Source organism: Vespa velutina, chromosome 9, assembly GCF_912470025.1.
Source record: "Vespa velutina chromosome 9, iVesVel2.1, whole genome shotgun sequence".
NCBI lineage: Eukaryota > Metazoa > Arthropoda > Insecta > Hymenoptera > Vespidae > Vespa > Vespa velutina.
Genome location: NC_062196.1, coordinates 4,509,257 through 4,516,756, shown reverse-complemented (window position 1 = coordinate 4,516,756; position 7,500 = coordinate 4,509,257). Strand labels below are relative to the sequence as shown.

The 7,500-nt window shown below is 29.2% G+C and overlaps 1 long non-coding RNA gene across 4 annotated transcripts in view; it reads right to left on the bottom strand.

Annotated features, from left to right (window-relative positions):
• The window catches only part of LOC124951750, a 35,076-nt gene that overhangs the window by 8,610 nt on the left and 18,966 nt on the right, over positions 1–7,500 (bottom strand). For all 4 annotated transcript variants that reach the window (XR_007101701.1, XR_007101700.1, XR_007101699.1 and 1 more), the window contains exon 3: positions 5,737–5,941. This is a non-coding gene — a long non-coding RNA (uncharacterized LOC124951750). The remainder of the gene's footprint in view (positions 1–5,736; positions 5,942–7,500) is intronic.

Genomic DNA, 7,500 nt, shown 5'->3' with positions numbered 1-7,500 from the left:
GACTTAACGAAATGAATTAACAAACTTTAGTGTAAGTAAGTAAATAAGTAAGTAAGTAAGTAAGTAAGTAAGTAAGTAAGTAAGTAAATAAGTAAAGTACATAAATAAATTAGTAAGTATAGTCAATAAGTAAATAAGTAAATAATATTAAGTCGCTCGTATTTGTTCCTTCTTTCTTTTTCCATTTTATGTTTTATTAGTATTTCGTTTTCTTCCTGTTCTTTTTTCTTTTTTTTTTATTTTTTTCTTTTTTATCTTTACGACAATGCTCTTAACCTTTTAGTGGCGGGAATTAAAAAGAAGTGTGTAGAGAAAGAAAAAAAACCAGAAAAAAAGAGAGAGACAGAGATAGGAAGAGAGAGAGAGAGAGAGAGAGAGAGAGAGTGTATATGTGTGTATGTGTGTATGTGTGTGTGTGTGTGTGTGTGTAAAGTGTGTAAGAAAAAGCATCTATTGTCCGTTTTAAGGAGTATAATGGCGAAAGAAAAAGAAAGAGAAAAATCATGATACGTACTTATCGTTATTTTACAACTATATCATGAATGTTATGTATGTAAGTACAATCTAGTATCGTATTTCATTCGAGAAAGTTGTAGAAGAAATTGTTGGACACTAATTGTGAATTATACCTGTGATAAATAATTTTTTTATAGAGAACGTTCCCTCTCTCTCTCTCTCTCTCTCTCTCTCTCTTTCTCTCTCTCTTTTTTCCTTTTCCAATCTATTAAATTTTCTTGTTATTACTATGATTCTACAATTAAATATATCAGTATATGTATGTGTAAGTGAGTGAGTGTGTGTGTGTGTGTGTGGGTGTAGATGTGGGTGTTAATAAAGTGTGTATATTACGAAAATGTGACAAGTTAATGATTTGGTCAATAACTTTTTATAACGAGGATTTTCTTTCTCTCTCTCTCTCTCTCTCTCTCTCTCTCTATATATATATATATATATATATATATATATGATGCTGTTGAATATCCTTGTTATCTCTACGATTCTATTTCACAGTTAAATATGTCACTTTGAGGGTATAATAATATTTCAAATATTGCGGAAACGTGACGGATCCAATAATGTTAAGGGGGAAAGGTAAGTGTAGGAGGGGACGGGGCGGGAAGGGTTTCTTTTTCTTTCTCGTTATTATTCATGAATGAATAATAAAAATGTAATATGTTAAAATATGAATGGTTCTTTATACGCATAAAGAAATATTAAATATTCATTACGTAGTACGTCTTACCTTTGGGAAGGGACACAGAAGAATGTTATGAGTTTTTCTTATTGGCCAATCATGAGATATACGTTTGTGTTTATTTATTCCTAAAGATAGGAACTCTCTCTCTCTCTCTCTCTCTCTCTCTCTCTCCCTTTATTTTTTGTCCTATATTATTTCTCCAAATCCATTTTGTATAACGAGAAATATCGATACTTTTCTATAATAATTTTTACACACATATTTATAACGAATACGTGACAACATACAATGATGTATCTATCTAAAAGTAAACAACAAATGAATGATGTCATTTTTATACCATGATAGTTTGTTTGATAATAAGAAAGTTAAAAATGCAATTTGTTTAATGATATTGATATACATACATAGACACACATACAGGTAAAATGATTATAAAACGATGAACAATTATCTATGAGAACTTTTAAATTGTGAAAAATTTCTTTTTTATTTTTCTATTACTTTAATCTTTTCAATCTATAAATTAAATAATCCTTAAAACGACGACACGTTTTTTTTTTTTAATACTAATTGTATCTATGAGATTTTAAGATATCACAGATCAACTTTCAATGGTCAATTAAAACAATTTGCTTATTGCATGATTAATGAATTTTTCTTTTTGTTTTTTTTTTTCTACCGACAAAATTGGAAATGCGTTTTCAAACCTATTGATTATTATTTCCGAAATATCAAAGAATATACAGCGTTTCTTTGATTTCAAAATTATTCATTTTCCGTATAAATGACAGATGTTCAAAGTCTGTTTCGGATGTATGGCATCTCAATTGCATAATTTTAAAATTATTTTGAGTTATGCGAAATTAGGGTTAAACGTGAAGGATTGAGGAAGGAAAAAATTAGATTAGGAAAAAAGAGGGGAAAAAAAGGAACTATGAAATTTTCACAAATGGCCTATGTACGTGTAACGTAAGATAAATGAAAAGAGAAATTCAAGAAAAGTAAAGAGATGGTAGAAAAATGTCTTACTAATCGGCATTAATTTATCACAATGTATATATATACGTATGTATATACGTGAATGTAAGATTTATAAGATAAATCGTCGAAATCAATCCGATTGAACGGATTCCATTCAGATGGCAAAAGATTACTCTCCTATAATGATGTTACCATACTTTATGTTACCTATACTGATCTATTCTCTCTCAAAAGTCTTTTAGTTCGAATCAAACGAATTGGTAGATCAATTTAGAAAAGGATACTAAAGGCGAACGAAAATTACCTTTTATATCCTTAGAACGTATCAATAACCAACAGTATAGGAGGACATTGTACGTTCATCGATCTTTTCTTTTCAAGATGAAGCTACGTAATCAAGAAAATATAGTGATACATATATAAATACTTGACGTTCGATCGATAGCAGGAGCTTTTTTTTAAGAAATTGATAAATATATGTGAATCGAGTTTTTCACGTTCTCTTATTTCTTCTTATTTTTTTATTCTCATTTTTTCTTTTTCTTTTTTACGAAAGAAAGACAGAGACAGAGAGAGAGAGGGGGGGGGGTGGGAGGGAAAGAGAGAGAGAGAGAGGGAGAGAGAGAGAAAGAGAGAAATTTCTTTCTCAGGTATTTTCAATGAAATAAAGGGAAGAATTTTATCAAGAAAAAAAGACAGGAGAGAAAGAGAAGAAAAAAAAGAAATAAGCAGAATATATCGAATTGTTAAAAGAAGAAGGAAATATTGTATGCAGTTGTAGGGGTTGAATATCAAAAAGTTGAAAATTAACGGCAATGTAACGTTCAAGATCTAATTTTTTTCTAAATTTAATTTTTTTTCTAATTTCTTTTTTTCTTTTTTTTTTTGTTTTTTTTTTTCCGTTCTTCTTATACTTCTAAATCCACACCCTTCTAAATTACAATTTGACTTCGATCGAAGGAGATAATATTTAAATTTATTTTAACACGTTGACTAATGTATATACATACATACATATATACATACATACATACATACATTCATACATACGTACATACATACATACATACATACATACATACATGCATGCATGCATGCATGCATACATACATACGTCCAACAAGTTTAACGTTTTTATTTAATTTTGTAAAAAAAAAAAAAGAAAGAAAGAAGAAAAAACGTAGAAATAAATAATATACATTTTTTTCCCCACTTTTATTCTTCCGTTTTAACATCTGTTTAATACAGTTCGTAGGATATGTATATATAATTTTTTTTTTTTTTTTTTTTTTTTTTTTTTTTTTTTTTTTTTAAACAAAAAATCGTAAGCTTCGTAAAGAATCAATATATAATTTTATCAATTTATCCGCTACGATTATCTCCACGATAAAATTGTTCTCCTCCGCATAGAGGAATTTCGTAATTGAAAGAGAACAAAAACAAAGAAAGAAAAAAAAAGAAAAAAAAAAAAAAAGAAGAGAAAGGAGAAAAGATTTTCCATACGTGTTCCATATTTTCTTTTTACACGTAAAAATTTGCATTGTTCGAATATTTACAATATTTACCTTTACTATTACCACTTTGCGATTTAATCAATAATCCTATTTTACGCAATTACGTGAAATACGATAAACCGGTGAATGGTGAATTCGTATAAGTAAGCAAGCGATACATAGTGGCCGGAGGTATAACGGAGAAAATGTAAATTTCACTCGTTTTGACTGTTGCTCTTGTTTAAGTTAAAGTAAAGTCATAAACTTTCCGTTGGAAAATTTATTCGTCGATTTTCATATACATATTTTTACCTCTATTCCTTTCTCCGTTTTATTTTTAAAAATTTACAACGCGTTTCAAGGATCCTGAGGATTTTCCTTTTTTGTACTTCACCATTGTATTTCGCGAATTCAAAGATGAGAGAAGACAAGACGAGATGAGAGAAGACGCGTGTCGTGAGATACATCTTCGCGAATGCATTTTTCTCTTTCTTTCTTTATTCTTTTCTCTATCAGTGATTTTATCCTCCCTCTCTCTCTCTCTCTCTCTCTTTCTCTGTCTGTCTGCCTATCTCTCTCATTCTGTCTCACTCTTTCTGTCAGTGATTTCATCCTATCTTTCTCTCTTTCTATTTTTCTTTCCATCTACTTCAAACGGCTCGTTTCGAAAACGGAAGGTCTCGTGGGGGTTTGTGCTTTTACGCGTCGGATTATTGAAATTTTTCAAGAGTATTGAAAATTCCTACCAATCAGGAACGCCAAGAATGTGGTTATTGATGTAACGCCTGTTGAGTTATTGGTAAGTACGCCAGAACAGTCTCATTGCGAGATGAATGAAATAGAAATTTAAAAGAAGAAAGAAAGAAACCAGGGAAATACGACCGAAAATGCGATGAAACAAATTTTGCAGAGAAAAAAAAAGAAAAAAAAGAAAAAGGAAAAAAACAACATTATATACGTTCGTAACAGAAATGGCTCAATGAATTTGATCCCTCGCTTCTCCTGAATTATTCCTAAATTTTTTACGACCAAGGATCTCGTCTTTGGGGAAAGTGAGAATAAAAAAATAAATGCGAATGAAGAGGAAGCAAAGAGAGAGAGAGAAAGAGAGAGAGAGAGAGAGAGAGAGAAAGAGAGAGAGAGGAAAAAAAGAGAGAAAACAGAAAAGAGAACAAGGAAAGTAAACGAGTGAAAGGAAAAGAAAATATTATAAAATTCGATGTTATCGAATATAAGAAAGATAAAAAAAAAAGAGTCTGTGTTGAAAGAAGGAAAGAAAGAAAGAAAAAAATTAGTGAGATAAATAAATAAAAAATGAAATGAATAAGAAAAAGTTTTAGTAAAAATTAATAACCTCTAGCGAGTTAATTATAATTATTCAACAGTATCATCATCTTGAATGAAGGAGATTGAAAACGGAAAAGATAAATACAGACTAAATAGAAAATTTCATAAAGAAAAAAATAATAAAATAAAAAGAGCAAAAAAAAACAGAGCCAAAATAAAAGATATTTAAAAAAGCATTTGATTCGTCGATTGATAAAGTTAATTTCGCGATTCATAATTCAAATATGCTTAAATGTTAATGAGTAATATTGTGGAAGAGCAGAAATTAAACAAAAAAGAAAAAAAAAAACAATAAAAAAGAGAGGAAAAGAAAAGTGAAGAAAATGGATCGAAAGAAAGATTAAAAAAGAAAAATAAGGAGAAAATAGAATGGATCAATATCTCAGGAAAATTATATCTTCGTATATATATATATATATATATATATATATATATATATATATATATATAAACCAATAGTCTGTTGAATTATCGATGAGTATACAATGGTATTAGGTACTAAAAAACGAAATAAAAGAGAAAGAAAAAAAAAGGAAGAATCAGAGGGAAGTGAAGAATTAGTATATTAGGGTACGGAGATGGCAAATCGTAGAGAGTTCACGTTCAACAACGATAAATACAGATCGAGCCATCGATGAACAGTAAATCCGGCGATAAGAGAAGCACAACGTGTATGGTGAGACATTAAAGTTTATCCCTTGCCTATCCACTTACATTTCTCTTTGTCGTGGTTGACCTTCCTTGCTGTTAGATATCCATGTTGATACCATATACATACACTCACGTTTCGCAATAGAAGTAGATTCTAATTCGTCATGTCGGGCATCAGTGTGTGCAACGAGTTTCAAAGGTCCTGTTTAAATTTCCCTCTACCTCTCTCTCTCTCTTCTCGTGCATTCACGTGTGCGAGGATATAAATCTGTAAACACGAGTTGGCAATTTAGAAACTTACGATCTTACTTTATATAGAATTAGATATGTATATATGTACATGTACATGTATGTACATATGTATTTCTTAAACATATATATATATATATATATTTCTTGAAAGTATTTTTATATATATTCTTTCAGTGTCATATCATATATAGAGAATTAATCTGATCATTTTATTTCGTTTATCTATATGCAATTATACACACACACACACACACACACACACACGCGCGCGCATACATACATACGTATATAGTTATAAAAAAGAAAAAATTCTCTTTCATTCGGCTCAATATTGAAAAAAGGAGAGAGGGAGTGAGAAAAAAAAGAGAGAAAAAAATCCTTGCACGTCCCCGGGATTAATATTTTCTTTTGATGAAATAATAGAAAAAGAAATCGGAAAAGATGTGATCTTGATAAATCTAAAAGACTAGACCAAGTCATGAGTATCGATCAAAGATAATATCTCGCTTCTATCATCATCCTACGGAATGGCTCGAGAGAGATCGGTCTTGCTCTGTGAAGATCGAGAGACACCTAGCTACCATATCGTAAACAGTAATATTACCTCCTTATCTCAGCAAGCCACTCCCGGAGTCCTATCTCAATCTTGCTTACCTCGTTTTGTTGAATAGCAAAGAAAATGTCGCATCCAAATGATGCGACTATTTTATTACGTTTATTGAAATTTTTTACTACTTTGTTTCATTTCATCGTTCATTTTTATTCTTTTTTATAAAAAAGAAAACAACAACAACAACAACAACAACAACAACAGCAACAACAACTTCGAAATTTTTGCTCAATTCTTATTTTTCTATATATTATAAATATTTTTTATTCTAATACTTGCTTACATTTCTTTGTTTTTTTTTTTCTTTCTTTCTATTTTTTTCTTTTATAAAAAAAGTACCAATGATAACAACAACAATAACAAAAAAGTGGACAATATTAAGATTCTTAATTAATAATAATACTTCTGAGCATATCTTTTTTTCCTTCTGTTTACTTCAGCATTGATAAATATTTTTATTAATGAATAATAATCTTATCATAATGATTTAACGTTTATTGTTAATATGAAATTAAAATTTATACAATTTTTTCTTCTCGAATTAGCTCGTAAAAATCATGTAATATTAAAGAAAACATATATATATATTTGTGTGTGTGTGTGCATGCGTGCGCGTGTGTATATGTGAATGTAAAATATATAGCAAATATATAGCATTTATTTTAGTTCGAAAGTTGAAAAAAATTGTCCTTGCAACTAGCGAACAGTAATAAACCACCATCAAAAGTGAAACAATTTTATCCTCGGAATAACTACCTACAGTTCAACAACAAATTGATATAATAAAAATCTTTGAAAAAACTTTAATTAAAAATTACGTACTCGTCGCTCGTCGAACGAACTTTCTAATGAAAGAAAAAAAAAAGAAAAGAAAGAAAAGAAAAAAAGGAAAGAAAAAACAGAATAAAATAGAATAAAAAATAAGAAAATAAATAAAAAAAAAAGAAAAAAAAAAAAAGAAAAAA